This window comes from Zootermopsis nevadensis, unplaced genomic scaffold (genome assembly GCF_977971745.1).
Source record: "Zootermopsis nevadensis isolate Lab colony 2312 unplaced genomic scaffold, Znev_1.0 Znev_ptg000022l, whole genome shotgun sequence".
Lineage (NCBI taxonomy): Eukaryota > Metazoa > Arthropoda > Insecta > Blattodea > Termopsidae > Zootermopsis > Zootermopsis nevadensis.
In genome coordinates, this window is record NW_028259154.1 from 15,299,171 (window position 1) to 15,311,854 (window position 12,684).

Here is a 12,684-nt window from a genome sequence, read left to right on the forward strand (position 1 = left end):
TCATTTGTATTTTATCAGGTATCTGCACATGAAAGGATGAACGGCATATTATGAAATATGGCATTAATAAATGTTACTAAAATTTGTCTACACGTTCCAATTTAAGTCATAATCGGACAACAATATCGATCACCTTTCATGAAGATCTATATGGCTGCAATTACCCGACCATTCATACAGCACTTGCCAAACACACTGAATTCAATTACTTCTATGTTGACTGGCGAACTGCTTGGCATGTACACGGACTTCATTTGTCTCTACGTTAATTGTTTTTGTCCGATTAAAGTTGGTCCAGGAATTTTCAGATATCAACCAATACACTTTTTTGAATGAATGGCGGCACACAGTCATTTGTATTCCTAAATTGTCTCGGTACAATACCAGCACATTGTTGTTGTTACTGTTAATATGATTTCCTGGCCAAACAATTATGATTGAGCAACCGAACACGGCTACTGAAAGACACGATGAAGAGGAAAAGACGCAGAAGAATGTTTTATTGCGTTCGAGAGCAATTTTTCAACCGTGGTTCGTAATTACTATTTAAGTGCACAGACTCCGATGATCTCAGATGACCTCTTCATGGACTGAAATATCCTCGCAAATTGCGGCAAATTGTACTTAATATTCGAAAAAATACAAATTGCTATCCTTGTTGTTTTATTGAATTGTCGAACACGTAGACGTTGCCAAGCATTTACTACGAATGTAAGATGAAACGGAAAAAATAAAATAAGTGGACGACTTCATGTTTTCTGCTATTTAAGAGAGTCACAAGTTTACAAAAGAAAAACGTGTGCAAGAATTAAGACAATTTTTTTTTTTTGGCATGATACATTTTGCGGTACGCAAGATTAGACCATTCCAATTTGATTCTAACCGCTACTAATATACTTATAATTACTTAAGCGTCCATAAAATTCTTTGTTGTCACAGAAGCCAATTGCCATCAAAACAAAGTCCATCCGTGAATCTTATCTTGAGCCACTGTAATCCAGTTCACATCTTTACAACTTGTTTCTTCTGACATCCACTGTCTTCTTTTCCTTCTTTGTCAAATGCTTTCATACAGCGTTCTCCATGTCTGGTCCTGTTGCTAGGCGACCATCACCGATTTATGTACCGCATCTTTTAATTCATAAAATCACGATGTTGCGTTACGTCATTATGAATGATCAATTTCATTATTTCTGTATTGTTTATTTTAAGAAAACTCCGAACAAAAGGAAGTTTTTGCTAATTTTAAAATAAAAATACAAACTGCAGTAGGCCGTAGGCTTATTATCCGACTTTAACGTACCTAACGGCGATGGACAGACCTCCACTGAAATTCGGGGATCGCCTCTATTTAGTGTAACTTGGGGCAAGTCCACTTTGGTCTTCTGGGTTGTAACGTCGTGAGCAGTTGTAGGTAGATACAAACGTTTCGCAGGAAAATACTATCTCCATCTTCGGCACCGAAGTGAGAGTGTAATAAGAATGACATTTCAGAACCTCCAAGACACGCGAATGTTAAGATTCTGAAAATATGATAATACGGTCGACTATGCCCTCAAAATAACATTCCCAAGTAAAATGGAGAAGTTTTGCTAACTTGAAAGTTAAATTTTTATTATTTCCTGTTTTTGCTGTCGAGTAGTGCCGGATACCATTTGTCAAGGTCGACACCAAAGAAGGGCAAAGAATAACGGTGTTTTGTTGAACCTTGCAGACATTACAATATATATTCAACGAAACCAGTTCACATGCTTTCAGTAAGGCCTGCTTCTCCTGTACGCTTATGCTGATATTTTAACAATCTAAATTAAAACAACTACAGCTGTTTTCCGGCTTCCTCTGAAGAGCTTTCTATTGTGTCTGTCCGGTAAAAAGGAAACTCATAAAAGGAGTTGAAATGAGATGAATATGGCTGTCTTTGGGTTATTGTGCAGCAGCAAGGACCTCTGAAACGTCGGTACACCTCTACAAGACTACACGGTGCAACAACCCAGAAGACAGCCATCTTCAGATTCACCACCGTGAAAACCTCAAATCCTACTTATCACATTGGTACTGTGGGACCAGATAATATAAATAATTCTTAGTTTCATATTCGTAAATTTAGCCCATGGGCCACACTGGTAAAACCAACGAGTCGCTAATTACAACTGCTTTAAACGATTCGTGGAAAAACAGTAGTTCTAAAAAAATACTACTAATAAAATAATAGGCTACACTCAAACCATTAAGCCTGTGTTCAATGTTCACAATTTACGTCACGCTTTCGAAAACCTGTGTCATGTCTTGTTACGAAATAACTTTTTGTACCCTGACATTTCTTACGTGCGCCTTGTAATGTTAGCCTATTTACAATAAAATACTCAGAATGACAGTTTTCAAAATTCAAACTGCCTTTTCTGCGCATATAAAAGTTAATACTGTCTTTAACTTTGTAATGAATCGTGAAGTCTCGAGAGAGAGACAGAATCGATTTGAAATATGCAGGCAACTTTCACCAAATACAGTGGTACGACCTTCTTGTAGGATAGATTTACGGTCACTGAAAATAACCACCAGTTAAGCAACACAGATTTCGTCTCTGAAACAACAGACTGAGACACGCTTGAAGGAGCTGTCTCACAATGCAGCAGTATCGCTAAGATGTAATAAAGCGAGAACGCTTTGCTCATTAACTACACTCAAAGTTCCACTCTGTGCTATAGAAAGCTGAAGAATGTCGTGATGCCACATAATCAAAACTACTCAGGAATTAATTATGACTTCCTTGTTAATGCAGTTAAATTTCCTATCTATTTATGCAAACATTTCCTCCTGTGCGCATTTATTCGATTGCATAAAAAGGCAAAACGTACAAGAAAGAAAGAGATTATAACAAAAATTGAAAAATGGTTAAATCATTTTGGGTAACATATAAGTATAACACATGCGCTTACATAAACCTAAAAGAAAGAGTAAAATTAATGCGGTCAATTCAGATTCAATTATCTAATTAAATAACTAATTAACATCACGTAGCTGAGTCCTAACATTTTTACAGTCGTTAAGCTGGTCAGAAATTGACCCGCTTATTTTGGAATCTCGATGAGATAAGCTGAATCAGTTGTATCCATTGCATCTCCCATTTAAATTTGGGGGTTGAGTTTTATACCAAGAACTCGTCGTAAGACCCAGCACGTTACGAAATGTTTCACAGGGCCTCGGACTTGGGTTGTTTGTAACAAACGAAATAACTTAAAATGGACATGGAATCTAAAACTTGAAACGCAGGGTCTCTATACGGCAGGCGCAGATGGGATTATAATATCACAGAGCAGGGGTTCTCAAACGTTTTGTGCCTGGCACCCCTAATGAAATCAAAGAAAAGTCTCGTACCCCAAGCACGTTATCGATATCGGTTTGCCATACAATTAGAAGACCAGGAGAACTTTCACATCGTTCGAGGTATGTTGCCTTTGCTGGAATCCTGCAATCTCAATTCACTGCATAAAATTGTCTCTGACTCAGGACTGCTCAAAGTATGCGTTTTATCAATGATGTGAATATGAATAAGAATGAGGATTTCTACAAAGCATCTCTTGTACCCCAAGGGGTATTATTATTATTATTATTTAGTGTTCTGTCTGACGACAGGTCCATTGTTCTGCCCAAAAAGAGCTCTCCAGTTTTCCCTATTCTCAGCTTCTCGTGACGACATTTACTGAATTCAGCTGGCTTAGAAAAATGGCCAGTGGCGGGCTATTAAGATAAACTCAGTAAGGTACCTTCGAATCTATAAAAGATAGCCAATTCCTTCACCAATTCAGTAACTATTACCTACTCAAGGCTGACTTTTCTTCACGAAGTTAATAAGAACACTATCACAGGTTGTAGAAATTCTGTGGCGAAAGGTGAAATGATGGTTATGCAAGAGAAAACGGTGGCACACCATTTAAAAAAAAAGTTTTCAGAGCATGAATCTGAGCGATCGGTCGGCCTTGGAGGAGGGAGACGCGGTAATTGTGTGTACTAGTCTGGAGTAGAACTGGGTCACATATAGGAGGGTCGATCGCGGGGTGACTGTTACGACTGCGCCAAACTTTGGCGGGAAATAACACTTCCCATATAGTCATGGTGTTCCCATGGATTAGTTTGAAGCAGATCTTTGCTTTGTCTTCCTCTGCTTTGCCTTGACTTTATAATTGTGCTTTTTCTGTGAGGCTAATGGCGTGGACAGCATTGTGACACATTTCAAGGAAGTATATTTCTTGTTTTTTCCCCTTTGTTATGCAACGGAAGAAAGGAAACGCATTAAAATGTGTTAACCTTAAGCAATACTACAACATTCGAGACGATTATAATATGTACTCCTGTATAAACCTGTTTAGAGTTCACGCATTACACATGTGTCAAAGAAGTTGCACAACTTAGGCTTTCTAGACCAAAGCGATCTGATTCCTAAGAGGAACACAAATGTGTCTCTTCGCCAGTAAGTCCAGGCTGTCCCTGAGACCCAAATAGTTTCTTATCAGATGGTTCTTTTCTGTGGAAAGCTGTCCGAGTGTGATGAGCAATCACATATATCGAAGGCCATGTTTAAGAATGCATGGAGTTGTACCTCAACTTCCCCTTACTTCTCCAAGGCGTGATACTTTACCACAAGAACTACATCTTTCACATTCCACATAAAATGAATTCAGGGCTAAAATAAGGAATTAACAGGAACATTTACAATTTTGTACGTTTAGTCCGAAGGATTCTTCGAGGTATTGATAATGGTTCTACGGGCTGAACGACGTGAGGAAGTATTTTCGTTAGCCACACGACGCCCAGACCGGCTTTGGGGCCCAGCCAGCCTCGTATCTATTGAGTATCGGGAGTTAACACCGCCGGAGCATAAAACTAACTACTCACCTCCATCCAATGCTTAAGTTAAGAATGCGTAAAGCTATATCTCCACTTCATCATACGTGGTGTTTAGTTTAGTACCAGGGACAGATTTAACTGTTCAACCTGTAAATATTCTGATAAAAATTGTATAAGGTACAAATATTCACAGCTATGCGAAATTAAAGTAGCCATGTAAAGATATCGAACAGGCCATAAACACGTAACTAGATATAAATGAAAGAAAATAAAGTGGAGGACAACTTTAAAAAACTGATATCTTCATTAAATGTAGATAAGGCATTTATCTTTGACCTTCAGAAACACAAAGTGTTTTACTGTTATTTATCAACAGGTTCCTTAAAGTTCTATACGTTGACAGAAGACATTAAATACTGTACACAAAATATGAAAAAATTCGTAATCATCATTAAGGTCAACTTTATCTTCATTAAAAATACGAACCAACAACAAAAATCCTACGCGAAGTAATTCCACGTGTTTGTTTCTCAGTGTCATAACGATAAGCTATGATCCTCCATAAACATTCGGTAGCTGAACGTTTCATGGTTTTGGTAAGTTCACAAGTATACTTCACTTGTAACTATATTTTCCTTGCATTTGGTCCGTAGTGAATGCACCCAAAAACAAGCTTTCCAGCCTGTTGTAGTCCGGGGGAAATATATTTTTCCTCTTTGGTAAGCACAAGACCACATTCCAGCCTTATAAATTATGTTTCTGTTTGGTTAAAAACTTACTATACGGTGCAAGATCATTCTTTATACATTTCTACTTACTCAGCTCAACAAGAAATTGTCCAGTTTAGTGAAAGTCAAGTGTTGTTTGTTAGGGTGTTCAAATGAGCACCTTATTAACCACTAAGAACAAATAATTTACAATAGGATTAAGATATTAGAATATATATATATATATATATATATATATATATGCTTAATGTATTAAAATCTGTGTGTGTGTGTATGCGCGCGCGAGTGCCAGTATATTTGAAAAATATAAATATGGTGACGGTCAACCTTTGATATTACGTGTAAATACTTTCAAAGAAGTAAAATAGAACAGAAGACATAATATCTTCTCAAAATTTATCACTCCGAGATTTGCTTCATTTCTAGTATACTGCACCCAATTTCAGGTGTTGACACTTCAGGTTTGCTAAGACACACAAAGTAACGTATGAGATTGCATAGGATCTGAACGCCCCCGCCCCCCGCTCCTCGAGGTTCTACAACTTCTAAACGAAGTGTACCTTCCAACTGCAACTTATTTCTACGTCGGTAAGGAGAAGGCGGAAGTAATAATCAGCAAATACTGTCTGCACTCGCTGTTGTCGATCGATGTTTCCTACGGTTCATGACTATTTTATAGATTCCTACTTCTCTGTGTTTAGTTTAAATGAGCGCTGTTTCGCAGAAGTACACAGAAGCGGGAGAGATATTACTGAGAATACGACTCTTTGCGCTTATTTCTCTCCGAATTCAACAGATACCATTCCATTTATAGAACACCATTAAGTCCCACAGCCACGTACATACCAAAACACATAAATAAAACAAGGTCTGCTACTTTCGGTGTACCCGACGTGTTTGAACTCAATTTACGCATCTCTTTTGGAAGAAAACAATAGAAATGCGAAGATGGCTATATTCCGGGTTGTAGCGCCGTGTAGTCTGGTTTCAGATGTATTTGCTGGCTCCATCATCAGGGTGATGAGTAACTCATCGCCCTGACGACACGGCGCTACAACCCAGAAGACAGCCATCTTCGGAGTCACCGCAGTGAAAAGTTCAAATCCTACATAACAGAAAAGCGAAACAACAGATAACACGTATGTGCTGACTAAGATTATGTGCAAAGCCTAGGTTATTTCTGTAATTTACAGTTAACTGATTCAGCAGCTCAAATTCAATTAAGGAACGTGGATTTATTTGACGCAATTTAAGAAATCAGCTTTGGCGAACCAAATGGGTAGAAAATAAAAATCATGATCAATGACCACACGTGATATCATATCGGTGAACGGATTTTGACGAAATTAGTCTATATTAACAAATCTTAGAATGTTAAAATACTTCGGCAAATCATGAGCCGGGCAAAGACAACGGCCAAAGTTAGGATAGGTTTGGTTAGATTAGGACAGATGAGGTAAGTTTGTTTCGTGTTTGTTGTCTGGTTGTTTGGGTTCAATTTGGTCAGGTTGGATTTAAATTTTAAGTGTTCGATTTTGTTATGTTAGCTACGGTTAGTTTCTCTTATGTTATGTCAAGTCAATTTAGGCTGGGTTTAGTGTGTTTCATTTGGAAATATTTAGGTTGCATCTGTCTGCATTAGTACATATTGTTTGCTAAAGGGAAATTTTAACAATTTACTATTTTCTGGACCCCCTGCCTGGGGTTCCCAGCTTCTATCGAGTTTGCTTGCACGTCTAAAGAAACCGTCTCTGAGGCTTAAACCAAGACACTTTTTCGAGGTTGCGGTACTTTTTCCTGTAATCTCACCGCGGAAGCAAACATATTTCATACTGGGTCTTTTATTCTATAGTGCTCAGTGTTCCAGCTACTGGAAACGCCCTCGCCGGGACTAGGACTAAAGACATTTTCCGGAGGGCTTTACCTTTCCATGTTCTCTTCCTGTTGGCAAGGAATAAGTATACAAAGTTTGGTACAAATAAGTGCATCTGTTCTCGAGGTATAAGCGAACATAATGCACCCATAATATCAATGTTGCATATAAATAAGATCTCAAGCAGTGTAAATGATTATTTCAAAAAATGATCACCAATCAACCGACAGCAACCGACATAAGTCTCTTACCTAGATAAATTATAGTTTTGCATCATTTAGTTTTGATACAGGTATCTGAAAGGCAAACTATTCTGAACTGACTGTTGGCAAACATTCCCTGATTTTATATCATCTTATCTACTTATCTGTTACTGTCCTTCCCACTGAAGATGGCACGTGTAATAAACAGGATTTTCTATATTTTTGTAACAATAAAAAGCGACTTTTTGAACAGTTGTCAAAAGTAATGATTTGAAAGTAGCAAGTTTCTTCCACCGAGTCTGCGTTACGCGATGAAATGCAATATAAATCTAAGGCCAGAAGTACAGATAAATGATACTTCGTACTGACACAAAAACCGAGTTTGAAGTACAGGAGTCGAGTCACCAACCGGCAACAACAGTTTTCAGTACTTACTCTTGTGTCTAGAACTTTTCCTGCGATAATTAAGAGGTAAAAACTAAATTTTCTATTTCATCCTCAGTGTTTCCACACAGAAGCCCGGAAGATAAACTCAACGGGAGGAGAAATTCCCCAAACGTATTCTGCTCTTGACTTCCTTGTGAGTTATTTTTATCTTGGTAAAGCTGATTCCAAATTCCGAATGATTTATTAGCTAGCTTCGTGAGTCTTCCCTTCATTCTAGTGAATACATACAATAACACTGATTAGACAATAAAACAGATTAGCAAACGATGTTTAGTGTAGTTAAATGCTCTTTTATGATAGTTATCAGTGTGTGAAAGTGGTTAGCAATATATAGAAAACAAATATGTGAATCACCGTGTCAATCTGTATTAACTGTCTGATAAAGAAACAATGACAGTCTTGAACCTTGAACGACATTGTTTGTTCTTGATGTTTATTGTCACTCGGTCCTCGAGTGAGTATTTTGGCCGATCGCAGTTATCTTAACCAATAAAAGTGGACAATTTTTCACTTTCTACTCGAAGACATCCGTTTCACGGGTTACCACAAATAATTAATACCATTCAGCAGTGAACTTGCTTATCTGGATATGGTTAAAGTAAGTGCCAAAGAGCACACTACCAGATTGGACATTTCAAGAAGTTTTTCCTTCATATTCGGAGCATGTTTGTCTTTCGTTGTGTACAGTCAGTGCTGGAAACTTCAAAGCGATTTGTCACCGCCCCATTTATTAAAAATAAAAGTTAAAGGTCTACACGCGCAGACCACAAAATACAATTCATATTTAGTCCTCAAGGCCATGTCATAAATTTGCCCTCGCAACAACACACAACCACTTTATATACATCTGAATTGCACTGCAGTTCCTTATAAACACCGCGCGCAATACTCATTATGGCTAAAGTTATTTATGACCCTTAGCTTATTTAATAACGTCAATCCAACTATGTTACCTCGGGTCCATTGAAGAACAGTATTGTGCATAAATTTAGGAAAGATGCCGAATGAAGGGATCGTGGCTTGTTTTCGGACACAATCCCAATATTTGCTTCGCAGTGTGCTATGTATTTCCATTTTCTTCACGTTCTAGTTTTCAAAACACCAGAACACATGGTATGATACTTAAAAGTATGACGTCATTATGGAATCCATTCCATATTAGTGAATTGTCGTCTTGCGATAAATAACACGTACCAGACGCTATGTATGCCACTGAATTTTAAAGATCAACGTCTTCTAGATTGTAGCACCGTCCAGTCTGGTAGAAGTTTACCAACGTTTCAGAGGTCCTTGACGCTTCTGTCATCAGGGTGATCAGTGGCAGAGCATTGACCATACTTAAACTCCTCCTATCTTCATTATTATGCTAGTCTACTTCAAATAAAACCAAGCCAGAATAATACCCAGTAATCTGCTCGACGTTTCAGTTCAGAGTATCCAGAGCTCTAAACCATTTACTTTGATAGATTACAAAGACTTTGACCTCCAAACGCTTTCGTTTATCACACACAGGCGACTCGTGTGCAGCCAAGGTTTCTGCTTCTAGTGTCAAAGCAGACCGTTCCGAACGTAAAGCGGCAAGAGGCCACACATGTAACAACTGCATGAGAGTCCCATTCTGCCTTTCATGGAAACATAACATTGAAAATCCTGAAGACAGTCGTCTTCATTTTCGCTGCAGTGAGAACCTCAAATCCTACTGATTCGTAACCATGTTCACAAGAGCCTGCCACCGAAGGCAACCCTGAGCCAGATGAATCCAATGTATGCATTACATTTATTTAAGCTCCGTCTCAATATTATCGTCCAGCTACGACATGTGACATATTTTATGATCACAGTTCGTAAATTAATCACCACCATTAATCATTTTTAACTCCAGAATTAGGTTTACTCTAATGAAAATTCCCATGCAATTTGACAGATGAATCCAAGTTCTTCATGTACTATTTCTATACAAGAAATAAAAACGTCAGGGAAGGTCGACCGATGTCAGATCTCGAAGCACACTCGAAAGTTTCAAACTATACAATCGTCGGAACACAACTTTTTAACAGATGCCTTGAGGGTTTGAGAAGGTTGTCGTGATATTGATTTGAGCGACCTTGTGGGGGGGGGGGGGGGGGAAGCTGACAAGATACGCGGTGTCACCTGTCACCGATATGACCGGGTACAGTGAGCGTGTGGGCATGTCCGACTCTCTTCATTTGGCACTGTATGCACATAAAGTTTAATACTTGTCAGAATGAACTGCAGTTACCGAAAGAATTGCAATTAAACTGACGCGGAGAATGAAAGAAAAACAAATAATAGGATAATACAGGACGATTAAATACTGAGAAGCTTCACAGTTGATTTTCTCTACCTAATATTAAAGGGAGGGGCAAATAAGGAATACTAAGACTAGCCAGACACTTAACAGGGGTAAGACAAGTTACAAGAAATGCATACAAAATGTTTAATGGAAATCATTATAATAAACAACCAAGAATACGTGGAAGGATAATATTGAAAAGGATATTAGATATACAGAATGATTCAAAAGGTTAGGGCCAAACTGAAGGAGCGTATAGAGGGGCTCAGAGAGAACAACTTTTGAATAGGAATCCATGTCCTCCGAAGTTATCCTGAGTCAGTCGCGGCCATTGAAGGTAGGGAAGATTGATAACATACTGCTGAAATAATCAGCCCAGGGGCCTCTGTAGAATCTGACGGGATATGTGTGATTCAAAATCAAGCTAGTAGGAGCATAGCAAAGTTCGATTATTTCAGCGGTATGTTATCAGACTTCCCTACCTTCAATGGCCTCGACTGACTCAGGATAACTTCGGAGGACATGGATTCCTATTCGAAAGTTGTTCTCTCTGAGTCCCTCTATACGCTCCTTCAGTTCGGACCTAACCTTTTGAATCATCCTGTATAAGCTGCGAAGTTATAAGCACTGGCTCAGGATCGTGTCCAATGGTGAGTTTTTACAAACACGCTGGCGAGCTTTCGGGTTTCATTAAAAGTTTGAATATCTGTCAAAATGCAATTGGATTTCTGAAAAATATTGGTACCTGGATACAGAGTCATGACAGGATAATATGAAAATTGATCTTACATAGATTGGCGTAAAAGTGAAGCCTGGATTTAACTGGCTCAGGAAAAGATAACGAACCTTTTGGTTCCACAAAAGATGAGGAACGAGTTGACTAACTGAGCGACTACCACCTTCTCAAGAAGGACTCCGCTTCACAGAATTTGTTTAGTTGCCGTATATAAACGTCAGACGCTCATTGAGACCAAATCCAATCAGTGTGATAGAGTGACTGTAAAAAGGCAGGGAATTTTACAATTTTCTCCTGAGCACGAGGCAAACAGATGAGACGCGTGTGGCAGTTGTGCAACACTGTGTACTGTCTCACTTGTTAAGTACATTATCGCTGTTAACAAGTCTATTTTTACCGGTGTAATCGTGCAAGAGAAGTGGGCATACCTATTTTTATACCTTTTTTAGAGGTTTATCATGATAATGACACTAAACAGTAAGAAAGGTAAGCCCGCCTGTAACGTATTCACTTATTTATAACATATTTAACTACTGTGTCTCAGTTGGATATAAATAAATAAATATTATATTATACAGCGTCGGACGGTCGCTTCTTCAAAAGACTGGACCCAAACTAAGTGTATTTCACCAACTGACACTATTAATAACATATTATGAAAAATGTTCTTTAAAAGGGAAATTCCACTGCGTTGTTCGTCTTGTCAGGATATAAACTAGCTCAGAAAGAGACTACACTACAGCGAGCCTGACGGGAAGTCCCTGTTTATACTGTATAATGATTGTGTTTCTATTTATATTTCCCTGTGGGTCATTTACTATTCTACTGGTCTATTTTTACAGCACAGGGTTCTTATAGCCACGCGAGGACATGGTATCACACACATTTGATTCCGTTTTAAGGCCAAACTATTTATAGAAGTCATTTAGCAGTCAATGAGGAGAAATAAATGATGAAGTTATTCGCTGCGCGAGAACAGCCTACAGAAAAGTTCGTCCTGACCTCACGTTGTTTCCTGATGGAATTCTAGCTCTATGGAGCAGAATCCTTGAGGAGATGTTAGTTCTTCAGCGTGGCAATAAATTCCCAGCCTTTAATAGGGCCCAATTATTCATTACTGCGTTCAAAACCCGCCACTGGGCATTATCCTGAGCTAGATAAATACAGTTACATATTATAGGACAAACTGTACGATTCACTTTAATATTATCATCTCATCTAGTCATAGGTCTCTCAAGTGATATCTCTCCTTCAGAGTTTACGAGTCAAATGTACACACATCTCAATTACTGCATGCTTCAAGCCCCATTCATATCACAATCCTCCATGTTTGGTTAAGAGTGCCATATATAAAGCACCCACCCAGGTTTTCGTCACTTTCCACAGTCCCTATACAGAATGTACATCCTGGAGCCTTATAACCACAGTATATATAATCCAATCTTTGTCAGGATTGTTTTTAATCAAATGCACGCACGATATAACACGAGCCTCATATTTCGTTCAACTTATGCTTAAACGTTTGTCCGATAAAACTG

The 12,684-nt window shown here is 38.5% G+C and overlaps 1 protein-coding gene across 2 annotated transcripts in view; it reads right to left on the reverse strand.

The window, feature by feature from the left end:
* LOC110839737 (ribosomal protein S6 kinase alpha-5) overlaps nt 1-12,684 on the reverse strand; it is a 212,077-nt gene that overhangs the window by 32,749 nt on the left and 166,644 nt on the right. The window lies entirely within an intron of this gene.